General features: G+C 47.4%; 2 long non-coding RNA genes across 2 annotated transcripts in view; one reads left to right on the plus strand and one right to left on the minus strand.

Annotated features, from left to right (window-relative positions):
* LOC108632997 (uncharacterized) overlaps window positions 1-14,777 on the plus strand; it is a 44,619-nt gene extending 29,842 nt beyond the window's left edge. The window contains exon 3 of the long non-coding RNA XR_003388743.1: window positions 14,727-14,777. This is a non-coding gene — a long non-coding RNA (uncharacterized LOC108632997). The remainder of the gene's footprint in view (window positions 1-14,726) is intronic.
* Window positions 14,778-14,786: 9 nt separating this feature from the next.
* On the minus strand, window positions 14,787-19,905 carry LOC113463890 (uncharacterized). The gene is made up of 3 exons (XR_003388744.1): window positions 16,375-19,905; window positions 15,021-16,304; window positions 14,787-14,895 (listed from the first exon to the last, which is right to left on the minus strand). It is a non-coding gene; the product is annotated as an uncharacterized LOC113463890 (long non-coding RNA).
* Between the last annotated feature and the right edge of the window lie 2,590 nt (window positions 19,906-22,495).

The raw sequence follows: 22,495 nt of genomic DNA on the forward strand, positions 1-22,495 counted from the left end.
TCCAAGATTTAAATTTGCATTACTTTATAGCTTGCAATTTCAGAATTTGATTCTTGCATGTGATGGTAATGCAGATCTGCGTATACCGACCTATTAGTGAGCTCTTTTCGTTGCATCTATCAGTCGTTAGGTGGACATGGAGATCGAAGTCCAGAATACCTGCTACTATTTTCAATTTTTTTAAACAATAGATGAAGTTATAAATCCAATTTGTTATATTTTCCGTTACCAGGATTTATTTGCATTATTTCTATATTTAGTTATTTGCGAGAGACATTTATCTGTCTATTCTACCTTTTATAAGGTTTCTCGCTAGTGGTCACAAACAGCTTTGATCACTATATAAGAGCGGTTTATACAATGTGTACACGTAGTCCGGAGCTACTCAGGTATGAAACGCTGCGTGCATGATAAATGCGGCAGTTGCACATGTGAGCTTCTCAAGCCGTGTTTTATTCTAAATAAAACGAGCTTCTAGAATCCATGGAAGTGTTGTTTCCCTTCAGTGACCTTGTTCGGTGTTAAAAGAACGGACAAAATCATTGTCCGTATTCCAGATACTTGTAAGAATTCTCTTACTGTAGTAGCATGAAGTGACTACATTTTTTACTTGACCGTGTAATATTTTTGTCGTTGCTTAGTACATTCGGTTAGCTAAGCATAATCAGTACATTTATCATAAGGATTTAAAATAGGGCAAGTCAGTTATCGGGATTTGCTATACAAGCCCTAGACTGGATGCAATTGTAATGCAATTACATTGCAATATACTAGCATTACATTCCTATGCCGTATCGATCTTTGCCATTGCGTCCGTATTTCTCGGTTTCCATCGTTAAAGTATCCAATGCGCTGTAAACATGAAATTCTACCTATTTGCAGCTCCTATTTAGGAGTAGATCCCGCAGATAGAAAATTGTTTATGCTTTATGTACATAAAACTACTGATTCCTTGCGACGAACTTATGAATTAGGTATTGTTTTAAAATATTAATTTAATTAGACGGTATTTAGGTAGTTGTAATATCTCGGGTCTATCGTGATCCGTATATTTCTGCATACGTACGTCGGCCTAACGCTGGATTGTTTTTTGCTTGTACATAATGGCGTGCTTTCTTACGAACCGGCCTGACCACGTATATCGGGTGTCCGATTCGCGTGCGGAACTACGCGATCCATCCGACGGCCCTAGCAACGCACATGCGCCCTTCTTGGATTCACGTCTCTCCAGTTTCTCTCTCCGGATGGTTGGGGATTGGCCCGGAGTAACACCCCCTCATAATGGGTTCACCCGTCCGCACTGAGCGCGGGAGCGCGATCGGGAAAGAGACGGAAAGAGGGTTGAAAGGTGCTGGAAGGAGAGGAACTGCGCGAGGAAGCGGTAGTAGAGTAGAGAGAGTCAAAGACTGAGCGGACTAGGGAAAGCGAGAGGACGCAAGATAGGGAGAGACGGGAGGGAAGAGGGTAACGGAAGCCATATTGATTTCCCTATGTTTCCCCGTATTGTTACTATAGCGCCCGGTGAGGGCGCGAGGAGGAAGCAGGTACCACCCTCGTCAACCATCCCGCGCTAACCACCCCTCAACAATCACCCTCCCTCCAACCACCCGTAGCCAGCTAACCTGTGTTCTGTTCTTCCAACCGACGGTCGTCCGATGAGAGACTATACCGGTGGACGTAGATTCCCTTCCGGTTTTTCGTTACTATCCTCCTTATCTTCTTGTTTCTTCTCGCACGCGATCTTCTGTTTTACATACGATGATTTCTGCGTTTGTTTTCCTTCCAATTTATTATCGACTATCGCCATTATATACCTCTGTTTTCACCGCATTGTAATTTCTAAGTCGTTCAGAGAAAGTGGAAACGTTGAAAAAACGTAGGATATTCTTCGTGCAATATTGTAAGACGATGATGAGCATGAGTCACGTCGATCCAGTAAACGTCCATTAATGTCGCGATCCCCTCATCAACGACCTGGTTCGGTCCACTCTGCTCACGCAACACCGTTCCTGCGCGGTTTAATATTTCTTTTAATGTTGGAACACCCCAATGTTCGTTTCCACGATAGGTAAGGTACGCGGGGCACACCTGGGTGGTCCATGCACGATATCAGCTGCGAAACTTCCCAGACGTCCCGTTTCTCTGCGTCGCGTCCTTTGCTCTCCTCCGGGAAACGGAACGAGAGAAAACGCGGGGAGGGGTGCAAAAAGGGAGGACAGAGATCTAGCCAGAGGGAGAAGGAGCAGGACGAAGATAGTGAACCGTGTGGTTGTTACCTAGTGATGCATGGCTCGGTAATAGCTACAATACAACCAGCTTACAAGAGGGGTTCCGTTTCCATTCCGCTCGGCGACTTGAGATTTATTGCTCTCCGGTGGATTGTGGATTCCCAGATTCTCCGGTTTGCCCTTATAAATGACTCCTATTAATTGACCGTGATGCAAGATCGAAAAACATTAGAACGGAGAGAGTAAAATGGGAAGAAACGTAAAAATCGTAACTAGTGCACGGTCTTGTTAAGAGAAAGGAAATCCGTACGAAGCGTCAGATGCTCACGTCTGATTCTCTTCGAAGAGTTGTCACGGTGGAGTACGTTGCGTCGGAACCGTAGTCAGTTTACCCTGCACGCTGGCGGACGCGCATCGCACGCTAGCCGACAGGGATTTCGACACGGATGGCTATTCTGCGTTCATTTTCTCCGCGATGCGACGCGTCGTCGCAATCGTGCCCGTCGTTCGGCTTTAAAGTGCCAATCAGGGGATGAAAAAGAGGCGGAAAAGAAAGAGAACCGTTCGACGTCTACGAACCTCGTGCCGCGGCCACGTGTCCGATATGCGTGAAGAATGAAACCAGACACACCCACTGTGCACGCGAGCATAGACCCCCGTGACCGTGCGCAGAACCCCATAAATACGATCTGGCCGGCATTAAAAGCGTGCTAATGCACTTAATAGCGAGTTGCCGTGCACGCACGAGCCGCTGCGTGAGAACACGCGTGGGCGGGGTTAGTTGTCAAAACACACGTGAAAATCGCACGCCACAGCCGCGTGTCCTGATTTCCTCTTTTATTAATCGCTGTCTCTTTATCATCGCATTTCATTTTTTACGAATAGTCTGAATTCGGACTGTTTCGTGTTGGTGAATACCGTCGACTGGCCGCGAGGCGTTTCACTGATGAAATTTATGTAAAATCATGCGCCGCCTTTGCCGGTGGCTGTTAGCCATGCCTATATGGACCCACGATAACCGTGTAATAACGTAAGATTGAAGGTCGCAGGTAGCAGACTAACCGACACGTCCTCATAACATGTAAAACACCGGGATTACAGGATAATGGCGAGTCTAGGCGTTTGTGTTTGTAAAGTTTACCCGATGGTCACGACTGTCTGCGCGGACATTAGATCGGACGGGAGAGTTGGTTGCCAGAGATAGCCCAACGATAATGAAACGGCGCGGCGCGGTGGATCGTAGGGCGTTGGGACGAGCACGTAATTCCGCAGCTCCGAGTTCATGCCAGAGTGGACACTGGGGATTCACCGGCACGGTGTACCCCCCGTGGCTTTAATATCGCTTTATTAACCCACTTTGCCCGACGAGCTCTCTCTCTCTCTCGGTGATCTCGCGATCGTTTCATTGCTGCGGAAAAAACCGAGCATTGTTAGCCTGATCTACTACTTTGGTTGATTCTTTTTTATGAAACGATGGTCCAGCCAGTGACCAGTAGTTGCCTTGGACTTGAAATTCCGGCATCTCGCGAATACTCTTCTTTATGTTCTTTCGACTGGGGCTTTAAAGATTAGTAAAAACGGCGAAGTTTACAACTCATCCTGTTAATGTTACTGTGCTGGAAGTGGCATCGACATGAAAACGGGCTTTCGTTAATGCTCGATACGTTTGTCCCCGATGGATATTAATTTTTGCATCTTCATCGGAGGGCAACGAGACGTCTTGAACCGAGTTCGTTGCCCGGCCCGTTGGATCCTCTTTGTGACCGTGACGGGCTTTGTACCGGACACCCCGTAGACGTGGTGAAGATGTCGCAAATTGGATCGTGTATATAGCCCCGTCGGTGCCGCGCAATATATCGCCGGGAGATCCGGCAATCCCACGAAACAAGGCTCTTGAATCTCCGCACGCCTGACTTACGCGGGAGCCGGCTTAACGGACCAAGCCGGCTTCGTTTGCACAAACGAAGCCACCAGATGTCGATCTGAATATTTCACCCCGCCAGCCTGTTACCTCCTTGATAAATATCGTCGTTTTTTCCTTCCCGTCTACGTCGACTCGGCTTCGTCGTTGTCTCGCAAGCGCATCACGTTTCCTTCGTTTCCCTTACTCGAGTTCGGGGAATCGTATTATTTCGGGAAAGTCGAGGACTTTAAATTTTTCGCGTTTTAGCTCATTCGGCATTTTCCGCGAGATATTCCGCGGATGACGTTCAAATGATTCGGGAGTCAGCAGCACCGTTGGCGACAAGGCTGGAGCGGGAAAAAAATGTAAATCTGGCGCAACCCCGGGAAAAGGCACCCTTTTAATCCACGGGGAGAAAGAGAGAGACTCCCCAGCCGATAGGCGGGGGATTATCACGGGGTATCATATGGAGCCTCTCGAAAGTAAACGAGAAAAAGCGTAGGATCGACGAAGCAGGGAGATAGAGGAAGAGGGTGAGCGCGGATGGAAGGAGGGCGGGAGCGAACAAGCAGAGAGAACCCCATGGTTACCGGCGCGCGGCCAGAAGTAGGGCTCCCGTGGCGAGAAGCACCGTCAAATCCACCGCAAATGCTCTCGAGTACTTCTTCTTGGTCGGACGTGAGCGCAAGGGCGACCACGAGAGAGCACGTGGTACTTGAACCAGTTGGGGACCACCGAGTGGCTGCCCGAATGTTGCCTACTTACGCGTACGTGTATGTAGATACGAACGGTCAGAGTGAAGAAAAAAAAACTAATTGTCGCGGAAGAGCGAGAAATATATTACGTATTGTTTTTTTTTTACAACGCTTACTTTTACTGCCCGCGCAATGTTTTACGCGTGTTTAAACACGCAATGAACTCTAATTTGTTTGAGAGAGAAACATAAATTCCCAATGACCAAGGGATTTTCGGATCAGTCTAGATGGATTTAATTTCGATCATGAATTTTTCGACGAAATGATTTTCGAATTGCGAAGTTTATTTCTTCCATCGTTTCCACTGTCATCGGAATAGAATCAATAAGCGATACGAGTTTTTAGCTTGGATATTTCGAAAGCAGCATCGCGCGGTTAGTCAAGAGGCAGGATTCCCTCGTCGACCGCGGAAATGCAGATGCGCCTAAGAGTTGCACACATTAGGCGNATACTCTTCTTTATGTTCTTTCGGCTGGGGCTTTAAAGACTAGTAAAAGTTTACAACTTATCCTGTTGATGTTACTGTGCTGGAAGTGGCATCGACATGAAAACGGGCTTTCGTTAATGCTCGATACGTTTGTCCCCGATGGATATTAATTTTTGCATCTTCATCGGAGGGCAACGAGACGTCTTGAACCGAGTTCGTTGCCCGGCCCGTTGGATCCTCTTTGTGACCGTGACGGGCTTTGTACCGGACACCCCGTAGACGTGGTGAAGATGTCGCAAATTGGATCGTGTATATAGCCCCGTCGGTGCCGCGCAATATATCGCCGGGAGATCCGGCAATCCCACGAAACAAGGCTCTTGAATCTCCGCACGCCTGACTTACGCGGGAGCCGGCTTAACGGACCAAGCCGGCTTCGTTTGCACAAACGAAGCCACCAGATGTCGATCTGAATATTTCACCCCGCCAGCCTGTTACCTCCTTGATAAATATCGTCGTTTTTTCCTTCCCGTCTACGTCGACTCGGCTTCGTCGTTGTCTCGCAAGCGCATCACGTTTCCTTCGTTTCCCTTACTCGAGTTCGGGGAATCGTATTATTTCGGGAAAGTCGAGGACTTTAAATTTTTCGCGTTTTAGCTCATTCGGCATTTTCCGCGAGATATTCCGCGGATGACGTTCAAATGATTCGGGAGTCAGCAGCACCGTTGGCGACAAGGCTGGAGCGGGAAAAAAATGTAAATCTGGCGCAACCCCGGGAAAAGGCACCCTTTTAATCCACGGGGAGAAAGAGAGAGACTCCCCAGCCGATAGGCGGGGGATTATCACGGGGTATCATATGGAGCCTCTCGAAAGTAAACGAGAAAAAGCGTAGGATCGACGAAGCAGGGAGATAGAGGAAGAGGGTGAGCGCGGATGGAAGGAGGGCGGGAGCGAACAAGCAGAGAGAACCCCATGGTTACCGGCGCGCGGCCAGAAGTAGGGCTCCCGTGGCGAGAAGCACCGTCAAATCCACCGCAAATGCTCTCGAGTACTTCTTCTTGGTCGGACGTGAGCGCAAGGGCGACCACGAGAGAGCACGTGGTACTTGAACCAGTTGGGGACCACCGAGTGGCTGCCCGAATGTTGCCTACTTACGCGTACGTGTATGTAGATACGAACGGTCAGAGTGAAGAAAAAAAAACTAATTGTCGCGGAAGAGCGAGAAATATATTACGTATTGTTTTTTTTTTACAACGCTTACTTTTACTGCCCGCGCAATGTTTTACGCGTGTTTAAACACGCAATGAACTCTAATTTGTTTGAGAGAGAAACATAAATTCCCAATGACCAAGGGATTTTCGGATCAGTCTAGATGGATTTAATTTCGATCATGAATTTTTCGACGAAATGATTTTCGAATTGCGAAGTTTATTTCTTCCATCGTTTCCACTGTCATCGGAATAGAATCAATAAGCGATACGAGTTTTTAGCTTGGATATTTCGAAAGCAGCATCGCGCGGTTAGTCAAGAGGCAGGATTCCCTCGTCGACCGCGGAAATGCAGATGCGCCTAAGAGTTGCACACATTAGGCGGACGTTCACAAATAAACAATAAACACGGTCGTATGGAGACGTACATACACGCTTTGGCGCGTATCGTTTCAACGGAGTCCGCGAGACTTGGCGAGGGTGAGTCGGGAGTCGGTGCCGGTTTGTAACAAAATCAATAGAGGGGTGGCGCGCGAGAGGACACGCGGCGCAGGGGTGGGTGGACGTATGCCGGCGGCGGGAGGAGAGGCGAAAGCCTGTGATAGACCCTCCGCGGGGGTGGTTTCACCGGCGCAGGCGCGTTAAAGGCAGTAGTCGGGTCAAGGGAGGGAAGACAAAACCACCCCGCCGGCTACTCCCACCCTCTAGATGAGGCGACGGACTGCGATGGAGTGCCTCCTCCTCTTTTCTCCTTCTCTGCCTACGGGCTACTCCACCCCCCGTGTGCCTAATGCTCAGGGGTTGTTTGCCTCTCAGAGTGGTAGGTGCTGCCGCCGCGGTACTCACGGTCAAGCCGTGAACCGGCGGGATTGGAACGCGTATGCATCCCGGGCATTTTATATCCGACGAGGTCTCGGCGATGTGCCGATGTGCAATCCGGCGAAGGTAATTTGATTCTCCCGTGGACAACTTGATTTAAGCAAGACTAGGAGATTTGAATGTTCTTCGTGGAAGAACCAGAACGCTCAAATGTTTCAGGCAGTGATTATTTAAATCGTATCTTCTATTGGTTTTCGGTAGACATTTCTTACATAAAAATGGAAAGAACATCTGTCTATTTTATCTGTAAATGGAATATTTCCTGATAACATTTTACAGAACGTTTTGCATAATTTTCTGCGATACAGCGAGACAAATTGATACTCTTTCTTCAAAAATGCTAGACATGAATAAAAATAGAATTTTTATGCCGTTTGGTCTATTTCCCACCCTTCGAGTCTGATTCGATGCCGCATATTGTCACGAGTTCATAAGCGTGGGCCCTTGTACGCATTATTTCACGCAGGGGACACCGAAAACATATTTACCGTCGTCCCGGGGACAAATGCCTTGATTTGTGCCGAAAATCGGCCAAGCCCGAAATCAAGGGTCGCGATAAAAGCATTAGTTGTGTGGCTAAGTGTTTTCCCAACTTGTTCCGATGTTCTCCCTATTCGAACTCCCCTTTCCCGTGATTTCCTTCCCGTCGTGCCGTTACACAAACGTTAGATCTCTGGTATCGACAGTCTGGCGCGAGTTTCCTTTATTTCTTATTAGTGGTTATGAATTTCCAAATTTTCCGTTTTCGACGACTTACAGAAAATTCCTGCATGAAATTTCGACATAGGAAGGAATGGGTTGCACGTGTAGTCATCAAATACGTTACGAAATAAGACCGGTGGCATGAAAGGGTCATTTGGTGATTTTTCTTTAATTAACTTTATATTCATTAATTTGAAAAAAATAATTAAAAATATCTTACGTACTGAGTTATTAATTATATTTGTATAAGTTACGTATAATTTCTTGCATCTGTATTTGACTGAATACTTTTCAAATGCGAGGGAAGGTGTTTACGTTGGTTGAGAGTAGCCAGTGAAGTGGCGACGCGAGGAACGGTGAAAACGGTGTCGTAATAACAAGAGTAGGAGCGAATAGAAATAGATAAAAGTAAGTGAAAGAGAAAGGAGCGGAGATAAAAGTCGGCAGAGACAGAGAAAGCAGTGAAGAGACAGAGATAGGGACCTCGTCTGACAAAGGACGACAGAATCTCTTTGTTCTCGCGGCTCAACGGCTTCGCTCCGTGGCCGCGATGTTTTGTCAAGGTCACTCTCATTCACCCCCTTTACCTGTTACCCGTCTTTATCCCCTAGTTTTAAACTAGACTTCGACAACATATAGTGGACCACTGTTTCTCCTCATTTAAATCGTGAATTACATACGATTACTGTTTTTACAATAATTGATTGGGACTTATGCCACCTTGAGGAGGTGAAGGTGTCACGAGAAATAGTCGGTTCTGTGTTTCAGTTAACAGAAAATCATCGTGAATCGTTGACACGAGAATCGAGAGAGTGGTTCGCCGCGAAGAATATCCAATCCAAGGGATAAAGTCGACTGGCGCGTGACAAAAATGCGACGGAGTCTATCGTACTTACACCGTGAGCTCGTTTTTGGGACTGTCGTTTCTGAATGGTGACTTTAGCCTTCGTGTATGAATGGTATTTTCAGATATATACCAGAAACCACTGGTATCCTATCTATCCTCGTCGCTCTTTCACGGTTTAGCTTTACTCCGCGCGGTGGACCAACGGTCCATTGTCAGCTCGGACTCAATGGATGATGCTGAAGCAGCGGGGGTGGACAGGGATGGGGGGTGGAGGGCGTATTGTCATTGTAGAACTGTCCCTTCACCGTGTCGGTCAACTCTAAAGGAAATGAGATGCCCCCGACAGGACCTACCCCAACGAAAAAGAAGCTACTGGGTTGCGCGAGGGAAAGAAACCCACCTCCCCCGCGCGAGTGACGGACACTTCCTTCGGATCGGTCTCCTCTGACGTGCTTCGACCACCTCCTTTGCTTTTCTCGAAACGTTCATTTCACGTGTCAGCTAGGTGCGATCCATTTTCACCGTGATTCGCATTCACCAACGTAGATACGTCACGACGATGTATGCATATTTTTGCGAAACTTCTTTCGGTTTGCATATTCACTTCTCTAAGGGTCTAGTTTCCCCAAGGGAACGTAGATATAATATTCTGTCCTCGAACTGTGACCATAGCTTAAGTGTTATTGCTTAGGGTAGGGACTTGAAGGATAAATTAAACGCGACTTGATCCTTCTTTTATTTCGATGGTCGCGTGGCCGCACAAAGGTGAAAGGAAGGTGCGGTTCGGGAGAATAATGCCGAGATCCGACTTTGAGACGAGTTCTCGATTCACCAGGTGCTAGGAAACACGCGCAGGACTTTCCACGACTTCTCGCTATGCCCGCACCGCAACAGAGAGGACGGTTCTTTCATCGCATCGCGACGATCAGACCTCGGCCATTCAATTTTCACGCCACCTACGATTTAAGTGACTCTAAGATGCATCCAGGTGCTACTTTCTGGACAGTTGTCCTTACGGGGATCGACGCTTCCTTGGGATTTAGAATAACATCTCGTCTCTGAAATCTAAAGAACTTGTACGTTTGTTTGAGCACATGTATTCGTGAAAAGAAGTTTTAGAATTATTTAGATTTGTTCCAAATCAAAATATTTTTTTCTTTCTTGTGTCAACTTTAAAGTAATTTTTAATTTGTCGACATTTCGGTAAAAGAAACTAGTTTCCTTTGTGTAAAGGGATGAAACGTAAACTAGTAGAAAATCGTGGTAGAACTTTTCACACTTTGCAACCCCCTGCAGCGGGACGCCCGACCAACGAAACTTGCATACTTGCGTTAAATGCTCAGTTATAATAGAGCCTCTTGGAAAATGTTATATTTTCGAGGAATTTTTGAATGGTCTTTCTTGCAGCACCCCCGAAATAGCCATCGAATGGTCATTCGTTCCGGTCGATTACAACGATTCGAGGAAAGACCGTGAAATTGAAAGGAATTACGCGAGGAGAAGCGTTTCGTTTTCACAGTTTGCACCATTTGCCCGGAAACTTTACTTGATAGCCTCTCTAAAGTTCTTGGTATCCGCAGAAAAAATAGAGGAAAGTCGTGGTAGAAATAATTTTTAAACAGATAACGAATAGTATGTGTTTCCTGACTCGTCTTCGATTTCATATAATTCTCTCAAATACATATTAAGAGCATTTTAATTGTGTCAAAAATTCGGATTCAGAAATGGGAGTTACGTCAGCTACACAAATGAAAAAAAATTAGTTTTTAGTCTCTCCCCATCGAAAAGATAACGAGGCGTAGACCCAAAGTGACACCTGAGGTGAGGTCGTGACACGTTACGAGGGTAGCTGTGCTAGACATCCATCATTTCTTTGTACAGTCGTAGAGTGACACCTGGTTCTTAGCCGCCTCTCTCTTTCTCTTCTATGGTACAGTACAGCCCCCAGCTTCTTTTGAAAGTTCGCCCCGACGACGCGACGGCTATGGTCGCCGGAACCACCCCCTCGAGCAATGATGCGTAGCGGTTTAAAAATAAATAAAATTGCACAGCAGAGACTTTAACGATCGGTAAGCCGCCGCAAAGCCGGGATTAATTTTATTGATGACTCGCGATGGAAAAAATCGGTAAAAAGGATTTGGAAAATTATGGGATACGTCACTAAGTCAACATCGATTGATATGTACTTTAGTTTATTATATCCTTGTACAAAATATTATATACATATATCATATAATATGATGACGTAATTTTGAACGCGAAATTAGCAGGTGCTGATTCTTTTATGCTTGGACTGTAAGAATACATTTACACTGTTATCATTAAGGATGTATAGGCTATGACTTAAACAATGCTACCATGTTGAATTTGTTACTATAGATTTCTATTAATATTAAAAAGATACATGCAAAATTTTACATCAATTCATGGGCTTTTTGAAAAATTANACACGTAGCTATTTATTATTAGCATTGTTCTTCCGACGTCTGATTTCTTTTTAATTATAGAAACTGCGTTTTTCTAAGGTACATAAACTTTTCGGATTGACTGTGTAGCCAGTACATCCTTAAGGTAATCGATTTCGGATATTATGCAGCAAAAATTTTTCCGTGTCATCTTTCTGCGGACGAGCAGCCTGCGAGAAAGTTCGCTACATTTCTCAGATCTCCGTCGGGATGTTCGTGGTGAATGAAACGAGCCGGAGACGCATTAGAATATCACGTGGACCGATTCAACGTTGTGCAATGCACGAGAATTTGTGAGACTTGTCGTATCGATGAATTGATTAATGGGAAAAGGCCTCCACGCCTTGTTTTTGCCAAAAATTTCTCGTGATGCCCCGAGGGACACATTAGCCGGTTGACTCGCTTTCAGAAAAAAGGAAACCTGGAGAACGGGACCCCCTCTTTTACTCTCCCGTCGAGAGTTTGCTCATTGATGACGGTGGCGAGGTCCAGGTGGCTCGGTGTCGGTACATCCCGAGGGACCTTCATATTTTAACTCGTCAATGGCGAGAATGCGGCCAGGTGCAGGTGTTCCACCTCTTCCAAAGAGGACCCGAACTACTGAGCACTAAAGCGGCTACGCAGAAGGGAATAAGGATAGTGCGCAGGCGGCAGAACGAATTTTCCAAGCTAGATTTACTCCTGTTCCTGTATCCCGTCATTTTGTCGATTCCCGAGCGATTAGAAGCACCCACCGTGAAGGGGTTGACACGCGACTAGGATTGATGACGGCTCGATGAAACGAGATATATCCTTCATCGTATCGGTGAATATAATCGTTACTGCTGCGATGCACAGCTACTTTTGCTGCACATTCTGATCATATTTCTTGTCTGTCTTCAGTGAACAAAGTTTTTACTGATTTAATGACGATTATTTTTAGTATTTTTATTTTAATTTTAAAACCGAGGGTGAAAAGTATATATTTTAGAAATGTACGTTTATTAAAAAGGAAAAATGATTCTTTCGAGATAACTTATTTCCGAATTAGAATATCCGTCAATCGATAGTCGGGTGACCAGCTTCTAAGACGCGGGACGACGACGACGACGACGACGACGTGACGCGACGTCACCGGGAAGGACAGCGCGGCGCGATGGAACTTGTCAGTCTCAGTTGACAGAAATAGGCGGCAGTTCTCATTAATAACCGGTGACTCGGCGTTTATATAAATAAATTGTACGCGGTCGCAGCCACTCACCTGCGATTTGGTCGATCGCTCACTATCCTGACGTGAAAGAAGCCTCGCGCCGCCTCCTCCACCCACTGGTCCCTTCCCTCCTCAGAAGTACACCGATCCATCCGTCGGCCTGTTCGCGTTCAGCCTCAGCCTTCATCCATTTCGCCTCTCTTTCTCCGTGGCCTCGCTCTCTCGACTTTCTTGTCGCTCCATTCGGCCCCGGCTAGACCCCGTCTCTGTTGCTCGAGCGCGGGTTTCTCCTCAATCGAAATTCCAAAAGGCACTAGAGCAAAGCAGTGCGCCAGTACCGGGTCTATGAATACCCGGCCCCCGATGCTTGGTCATTTATTTCGGCGGCGGTGTACTACCCCCGAAACGGTCGAATGAATGCGGCAACCGCCACCCCCACCGCCGCGTTCTCTTGTCTCGACACGCAGTTAGGATCGTTTTGAAAATCGAGGTCGAGGGCCAGCCCGACTAGCGAGCACCTCCTCTCGCTCCGAGCTCCTTCCTTCTTCAGGCTCCTTCTAGCTCTCTCTACTCTGCCCACGGTGAATCTCTCTCGAAGTATCAAGCTTCGTACCGATGAAAAGGACCGAGGTTCGTCGTCGTCGTCGACGACATCGTCGATCTGCTTTTACTTTTTACTCACTACTTCCCTTTCTCTCGTTCTCTTGAGAGTCCACGATCTACACTAGAATCTACAGCAGTTCCATGGAGCTAAGTTTGATGCGTGAGAGAGGAATTCAAGTCACGCGGATATTTTCAGTTGTTCCTTCGTGTTTAAATATTATTTTCGTATCTACAATATGATTCAGTCTCGTGTTTATAAAGTAGTTATCTTTGAAACAAAATGACAACGTTACATTTAGAGTTACGAAACTTTCGAAAGAATTGATGTGAGTTTCCTATATGGAAATTAGAAAGTTTTCTGTAAGTCGTCGAGCAAAGGAAAAAATCATAACGGGGTTTGAATTGGCGGGTTAGAATTTGACATTTTTTGAAACTTCGAAAATCAACTGCAGAAATTTTGGAAGGCGTGACGAGAAACATTAAAACTATCTTTTGCGGTGCTACGACATATCCTCATGACAGAGCAATAAAACTCCCCTTCGCTCGCGAATGGTGAAACTTTATTTTGGAAACTTGAATCTGTAGGGGCACACTTTCTACCTATTTCTCGCACTTTTATGGTTCTTCCTTTTGGCAAATAGCGATCACTTGTGAAAAAAGGAAGATTATTATTTGCATGAACTAACAGAATAGTATATAGTAATAGGTGAAACATTTTATGATTTGTTTTCACATTGTATATAGAACAAAAATATAAGTAAATAAAATTAGTCTCGTAGAGAAAGCACCATGCGAAATTGCGACAATTAGAAGACCGTTCAGTATTTATCTACTACTTGGAGAACGTGAAATGGCATCAAATAGAGACAGACCGCTCTACGGTCGATTATCCGTATTTCTTGAGGGCACAGATCGCGATTTACTCCGTCTTTTCATCACTTTTCGTCGGAGATTCACGCATCTATAGAAGTCCCCATTGAATCCGATTCACTCCAGTGGTTCGTGCATTGCGGATACGCGGTAGGGCGGGGTCGATCGCACCGTAAAATATTTAACGAGGCAGTTTCGCGAAGCGTCTTTGTAAACGTTATGAATATCGCAATAAAATATGTACGTGTATGGGCAGAAAGCCTGTTCGAATATAAATATGTCTTCTTCGGGTAATTCCTTCCTTTCTGTAATCGTTCAGTTTCACCCCTTCTGTTCGCCTCAGCCTGTTTCGTTATCAAACTTCAATGGCGCTTCCTTATCATATTTTAATATATTATTAATATATAGATATATATGTATATAACTTCTCTAATGAAGTATCCATATACATATGTATATCCTAGTGAGTTATTATTACGTTCAACATTATTATAATTATATTTTCAAAATACTGAACGTACGTATTAAGAATTGTTAAAGATTCATGTTTATAAAAAATTTCGATGGCTGAGCAAAGTAAGGAATCTAACAATTGAGAATTATTATATTTTATTATATATTACATTTTATTGATGTACTATACATTGTTTCAGATAAACTACGTGGATCATAGAAAGGAGATTTTCTACTACTGCTGCTTGGTGAGTGATATCATAATGATTCTACTGTTTCTCTGTTACATGCAATATGGTATTGCAATTGTTTTATGCTTATATGGTTAAAAAATGTTTCATCGCTTTTTATAATTGTTCATCTCGTCAACTGAAATATGAAAATATCGGAAAATCATAGAACTATAGAAAAGTAAAAGTAAAAACATGGAATTATAGGTACATAGTTGGCAATACGAAATTCGTTATCTTTAATCAGTTTAACAAAAACGTTACCTGCGCCGAAGACGTTTGTCTTTGTGGATTTCTTTTTACGCGAAGAACCCTAACGCGTCTATTTATCCACTATTCTTCGTTTGTATTCGCTTTCGCTCCTCCCGAGGTAACGCTCGCAGGATCGCACGTGGATTTGCGTGGAGGAGTAAAAGGAAAGAAAGAGTAATAGAGAGGACTGAAAAGGGGTGCGGCAGAGGTGCTCTGCAGAGGCGTGCACCCGGTAAGATTTAATGTGATCTCTCGCGTGTCCTCTTTCTCTCTCTTTCTGTCGTCCTCGTTCTCTTTTCTTTTCATTCGTCGCTCCCCAATCAGCCTTTTTCCCCGTGCATCCACCGCCTCCCCCGTCGCTCCCCACTTTTCGACTCGTCCTTCAGGCATTTTCAACCCCCGAAAAGCCTCGTCTGTCGCGAGAGGAGAAAAAGGGACAGTTTCCCGAGGAATATCGTTAGAGCGAGAGAGACGGAGAAAGGAGCAGGTCATGAGGAGAGGAGAGAGAGAGAGAGAGGATGGTCCCGAGGGTGGAAGAGCATCCCTCTCGGCGGCGTCACCTCGAGGGCCCAATTAGCGCGAGCACGAGTGTCATTCCGCCGCGGTTTCCGCATACTGGCTGCCGTTGACTGGCGTTTTCTGCGGTTTCGTTTCTTTCCCACGTAGAGGCCGTTATGCACACCGTGCGTGAGCCAGATCTTCGCTCACCCCCACACAGTTCACCGGGGCTTCTTCCCATGGCTGACTGACTGGTCCTTGGCTCTCTTTCTCTCTTTTTTACCCCGTCGACGGTTTCTTTTCCTCTTGGCCCCCGACTTTTCTACCCCTTCCACCGTTCGCAACGTACCAGCCAGAGCCAGGAGTCCGTCTCCTGCCCGCGGAGGAGGAGGAGAGAGTGCATTATCCAATTTTCTAGCAGATATTTCACGATATAATAATTGGGCATTCAACGCAAGCCTTCCCTTCTTCTCGCCCCGCGCGGCTTCACCGCTCGCCTTTCACGGAGGAGGATCGTTGAATTATATTCCCCGGGTAACGGGCGAGGGGTTGAGCGCAAACGGGCAACGAACGAGGGCCTACCGGGTACCAGGGTATCAATGGAAACATTTTCCATCGCAGAATGCGTTGGATAGCGTAAGGATCCGTCTCTCCTCCCTAACCCCGTTCTTGTCTCCTTCTTTCTACGTTTCGACCTGTCCTCTTCATTATTCCTCCAGCGTCGTCTGTTCCACTCCCCCTCCGCCGCGTTAACAGGTCTGCATCGCTGCCTCTTCTCCGGTTATTTCCATAACGACACTTTAAGCAACGTTAATTATTGTCAGCGTAATGAGCTCGAGGAAGTCTGCCAAGATGCAGACCTGCTTACCCCACGCTCTCCGACTTTTCTCCGCTCGTCTTCTTCTTTTCTACGTCTCATCACCGCGTCTTCCGCATCCCCGTGCACCCCTGTTCGAAGAGTGTCAAAGGCTCACTGCTTCTCTTCCTCGCTCATTCTCCGTCTCCCTTGCAATCCTACGGGATATCTCGCGAATCTGCATCACCGCGTCTTTTCACGGAGCTGATCTCGTTAAGGAACCTTCTCCTTCGTTCTAACACCGATGCCCGGTTGCGCCTTGTTAGTGCGTCTCGGCGAGTTTAGCCCTGCGACTCGCAGCTTTTTCACCCGAGATTCAACCACGATGGACCGATGGAAATGAGTTTTTAGGCCTGACATCTGGTTAATGATCCGTTATGGTCGCGTAAGTAGATATCTGAATTTAAAAAGGTTTCTTCCCCTTCGAGTGACCGAACATTGATTGATTAACTTGCGATAGAAAAAAAGTCACGGATAGTAAAATAAGCACTTGAGAATTGATCGTTTCGATCTAGGTTATTTGTTTGACCTAGTGGAAATCGGACCTGGGTTTATTTTCGTAGCCAAGTACGGGGTGGCAGGTACGATTTAGTTTTTTCCCGCAAGAATCTACACGGATGCAGGGCCATGTCAGGGGTGCACTGTAGGAATTAAGAGCGAGAGAGAGAGAGAGGGAGAATCATCCCTTAAGTCCTTAGGCGAGAATTATTTCTATTCGTGATGGCGTTGCGCCCGGGGCGACAATAAAGCTCGGCTTTGGGCCGTTTCAGCTGTCAATCATCCGCTGTCAGGTTTCGTTTTATTGACCGTGGCGCGATCAGGGTTCGTTATAATAGCTGTTTTGGGAATCTCGAGCGTTCGCACGAGATCGCTTCGGGGAATCCTCCCGTGGTGTTTCGTAACGCTATCGGTTTCGTCGCCACGGCGAATTAACGCGAATGGGAGGAAAATCCTCCCCTCCTTTTGTTCGACGCGTCCCCCTCTATCAGCGAGTGAAAATAGAAACAGAGTCGTTAAACGATGAACCCGGGATTTCTGCCTGTTTTGAGAACAGAGGCGACGTCGATTCGTAAGGCGTTAACCATCATCGAGAGTGGTTGGTGAGAAAAGAGGTTGAAGTGGCCCGAAAGTGGGAATCCACAATGACGTCGTTAGGCGTGGCAGCCGCAGCGACGCCAACTCTTTCCCGTTACTTGGTGTTACCGAGTGTCATTCAATTGCACATCCCAATTAAATAACAGGCAAAAGGGCGACGTAGCGTCGCGTACCGTCCCGACGCCCCCTAATTGCAAGCTTGGAGGAGGCTGGAGCAGCCACCGGAGAGGGCTACAGGCCTGAGAGGACGAGAGATAAACACCCACTATAGGAGCGAAACTCACCGAATCGTAACGATTACGCTTCCACTTTTTTCATTAATTCGTATCTTCCGTCGTTTATGAAAAGTCCGTAGAGAAGACATTAAAATATGATATCACGAATCCTGTCAAGTTCGTTAGGATAAATTTAGAAATTGACTTTTTCTCAAGAACACCGTCTCAATAAAAAATTAAAATGAATAAATACGCGGGCGTGATAATGTTCGCGCGAATTCATGAACGAATTCTGTTCGACAATTAGAAGCACTAACTCGTCGCGTTTGTGGTCGGCAGGTCGGTGTTTGCAATCACGACAGGATGAAATTTCGAGTCGCGTCGCTCGCATTCGAAAAAAGGGGTCGCGACTATTAGGAGGCACGTCGGATGTTGCTTTCGAATCCCCGAAAAAAGAAGATGAACCTCGCGCGCAAGGATGGCGTTCGTGTGCACGCTCGCGTTACGACACGACCCGTATGAGCTCGCAGCCGTTCCTCTCTTGTACGGTATTAAAAAGTAACGTAATTAGCAGAGGCAAACGAACTAATTACCAGAATACGAATGACGAGGCAGACCGACAAAAGCGACGCTGAATTCGTCTGATTCTCTTCTTTCTGAGGCTGTTCCGATGTCTTTCTCCTCTCTGTTTCTCTCGTGTCGGCGTACGAAATACTAGCTACCGAGATACAGAATTTTAAATTGTACCTCGGAATTAACCACGTGTAAGACCGACGGAATGTAGTTGTTGAAATATTCGACAGTGTTATATTTATAAATCAAGTGGAATGAATCAATTGACAATGATTTTCCATAACTGCATCTAAATCAATAATAAATTTGATAGAAAGGTGTATATCGTTGGCATTCGACTTCTGCCGGTCCAGCAGGGAATTGTTGGTACCCTTACGGGAGAGCAGAGTTCAGAGGTCGTTCCTTTCAAGCGACGAGAAAAGAGTCGGCTGCCCCATTACTGTACACCACTGGAGAGCTGTCGGAAACGAAACGGAGGGGCCATGGATGGCAGATAGCGAGTGGCACGGCGGATGGTGCAAAATGGAAACGCCGTAATTAGTATGCGCGTCCGCACGTTATGCACGCAACGGTACTCGGCTCGCAACCACCCCCTCGGCGTCGTGGTAGCAGCGTGGCGACGGCGAGGGGCGGCGGTGACGAGCGGACGCGGGAGTGGTGTTGCAATTCGCACTTATGTTGAGCAAGTGCAGCAACACCGGTGGTGACTTCATCGAGGCATGCATCTCGACGTCCTTAACGCGTGCGTGCACGCCGCAGACATACGTACAATCGGGTAGACAGACGGGCAGACATAAGGGACTTGGTGAAAGTGGGCGTCCGTGTGCGTGCCACAACTGACACTGTCGCGGCGCCGCGCCGTTCTCCTAACCGTCATCGCCGTCGTCGTCGTCGTAGTCGTCGTGACACGCATCGTGAACACCGCAATGCGTCGCGACGCGAAAGTGTCGCCCTTCGCACTCGCGCGCGGAACAGTACCCATCGTTCTGTGCGCTGCTCGACAGAGAAGGAAAGGCAGGAAGAGTTTAGAAGGGAGATGATTGGAGCAGCGTGAAAATCGTGACTCGCGAACGAACTTGAGGAGCCTCGAAAAGCTCCGATGCCAACCTGCGCGTCGTAATTGAGAATTTAACGGACTCTTGGATGTTTCGAAGCTAACAGTGAGAAAAAAAAAGCCGTCATTGGATTCGTTCTTTTTACGTTCCCGCTTCGTATCACGGGAAACTGGAACTGTCACTTTTCCACCTCTCTTTTCACCGCGGCTGGAAATAGGACGAGAGAATCGCGATGGTAGCACGCTCGCGATAACTCTTTCACTTGGCGGCTGATACGATTCGGTCTTGTTACGAGCCGGTATTTGCTTTATCATCCAATAACGATCCGAGGTTCAAATTAAAGCGAAGCATCGGTTGGCGCGCGAGCGGCTGCCGTCGGTCGTTTCACAAGTGCTCGACATCAAACGCGGCCGAAAAGCGAAGCTTTGCGCTTTGAACGTGTCTCCACCCTCTGCCTCTCCGCTCGCGCCGCGTACAGGAGACAGAATCCTCTTTGACGTTTTTTCTTTGTCTCGCGTACACGGCTTTCATCGTTTAAACCCCGACACTCGGCGATGATTTGCGACAATCAGCGGGAAATTAGCTCGTAAGCTAATTATCGTGTCGGGCTGACTCGCGCGGGTGCAACGAGCCGCGACGAGGATGGGCAAGAAAACGCGGCACAGCGAGGAGAACGGTATTGCACGCGAATCCTTTTCAGGTGTCGGGCGTGCTTCGAATCGTTTCTTTGAACGCGACCGCCGGTCGGTTGTTGAAGTAATATCATCCACGCTCAGGGGAGTTGCTCGCTCTCGCGTTCTCCTACCCGCGCTGCGTGAATTCCGTCGGCTTAATCCGAGCTACGCGGATCAAACGCGGGCACGACTGTGTCGCCGTCGCTCCTTTTTCTCTCTATCTCCTTTCTATCTTCTTCTTCTTTTTTCACTCGCTTTCTCGTTTCGCCTTCAGCCGGCGAAAGCGTGCCGGCGCTTAATTCACCAGCTACACCGGACGGCTGAAAAGGACGCGCCTGTTTTTCCCCGAAACTCTCTTTGCGCGGCCTTTTTGTCGCGCTCGATGCGACAAGGCGCGTCAAAGCGACGACCTCGCGTAATGATGACACCTCGCGCCAGCTTTTCTCGCCGACGCGGAGAAAGAGAGGCTGCCGGTGCTGCAGGTGTTACGTGAAACGCGCGAAACTGGCGACCTCGCGGTTTGTCGGCTCGCGATCTCGTTTCTCGCCGAGGTCTCGACTTCGCAGGAAAATCTGCTGGGACACATTATATTACTTCTTTTTTCAAATATCTCGAATATTTTCTGTAGCTAGTTGGTAAAATTGTTGGGTACACGTAAAGCACGTTGAACCGGAGATCTTGGTAACATTTTGCATTTTGATTCTGCGGCAACGTGATGGCGCGTTTTACTTATCGATTTTAACTTCTCTCCGCGACGAGTGGCTTCCTTTCTGCGTCTGCATCGTTAGCCTAGTTTTCATCCGCTCGGTCGGCTTGCAAGAGCTTGCAGGGGAACAACACCCTGGTCCGGTGTAAATTAAGGGCTATAATTCAGCCGCGAGTTTTCATGCCTAATGAGAGAACGCCCCGTCATTCGGCGTCATCTGCGCATCTTCGCAGGCGGTTTTACGTTTCATCTCGCCTCTCTCCTCTCCTCTCATCCCGCGTCCTGAAAATCGCCTTGTAACGCGACTCGATTCATCATTCGATCTCGACAAGGTTTCGGCACGCGTGAATTTTCATTCCCGATGAAAGAAAAACAGGAGGAAGAAACAATTTCGTAACGACATCGCCTGATTATCGATCAGTCGTGTAGTTCCGATCTTTTGAGATTTCACCTCCGTCAATGAAGTGGAATTTTCGCGAGACCACGTCTCTTCGGATACGTTAAGCGCCGTTAAAGTGCAGAGAAACGAAGTAATTGTTGGATGTATCTAACGATTGAATGGGGTAGAGCGCGGCCTGAAAAGCTGGCATTAGCATTCGAGACGGTTCAGGGGTCGTACGGTATTTTTCTAAAGAGGGAAGAAATAGAGCGCGCGCTCGGCTACGTTAGTCGGGACTACGCCGAGATATACGCAGCTAGCGAAACACAACGACACCCTTGGGTCGCTGTTCATCATTGGCTGCACCTTTTCACGATGCAGCGCGTTACGTCGTCTTTTTGTTCGCCAGTCTGCCGCTTCCGGGCCTCCGGTATTCGTACTCATTCGAATCCCGAAAAGAAGCATACAATTCTATTTAATCGCGAGATCAAAATTCGTCAGGATAATTATCACAGAACGTATCGATAAGGATACTACAATTCTTTTCTGCCTATGCTTTGGTATGACTGAAGTGGAAGAATAAAAAGATACGCGGAGGGCATCAACGTCTCATCCTCGATCTTCGGAACCGTGACAGCGGTCACGAGGATGACGAGCGCCTCGAAGATTCTGCATAATAGCGCCTGAGGGATGGTATACGTATACGATCCGCAGGGCTCGTCTTTCAATTACGAATGCGAACCGAGGGCAAGAGCGAATAAGATGGTCGGATAGAAGCGAGGGCGTACGTGAGATAGCGATGAACGCAGGTGGGTAGAAAAAGAAAGAGCGGGCGCGCGACGGAGAGAAAGGAGAGCCGCGCAGAGATGGAAACAGAGAGGAGGAGAAGAGAGAGCAGGTCGAGGACGATGACTGCGTGAAAACGGCACACGAAGACAACACTCTCGGCGACACTCTCGGCCCTCTCGTTGTTAATCGTTGGTTGCACCCTTTCACGGCTGCGCACTGGCGCACGCCGTTTTCTCGCTCCTACCCTTTAGTCCATTAGCCTCATCCCGACGACAGGGCCGTAGCTAGCGTTCCCGTTTTCCGCGGATGTGCGCGCCTCGAATCGAGAACGTCACCTGTGCCTGGAAGACTTCGTATAACGTGGTCAGCCAGCCGCAACCGAGTGTCGCACCGCGAACACCGTTTCTTCTTCTGTCCTCGTCCAAACGACCATGAATACTCCGCAACGGTGCGAGCATCTCGTGCTCGACGTGCGGCTGGCTTATTACGGAGATCTTTCCGCGAACAATAAAAGTCGCGCGACGGGGAAGAAAAGGGAGACGATACCAGCCGTCGAGCGAAATTCCGAATTCGAGTGCGAGAGTCGGTCGATGGAGACGACCGGAGATTTCAGATAACGAAGTCTCTAGGGTGTGAAGAGGACTGAA

Source organism: Ceratina calcarata, unplaced genomic scaffold (genome assembly GCF_001652005.2).
Source record: "Ceratina calcarata isolate Rehan_Ccalc_2016 unplaced genomic scaffold, ASM165200v1 scaffold180.2, whole genome shotgun sequence".
NCBI classification, from domain to species: Eukaryota; Metazoa; Arthropoda; class Insecta; order Hymenoptera; family Apidae; genus Ceratina; species Ceratina calcarata.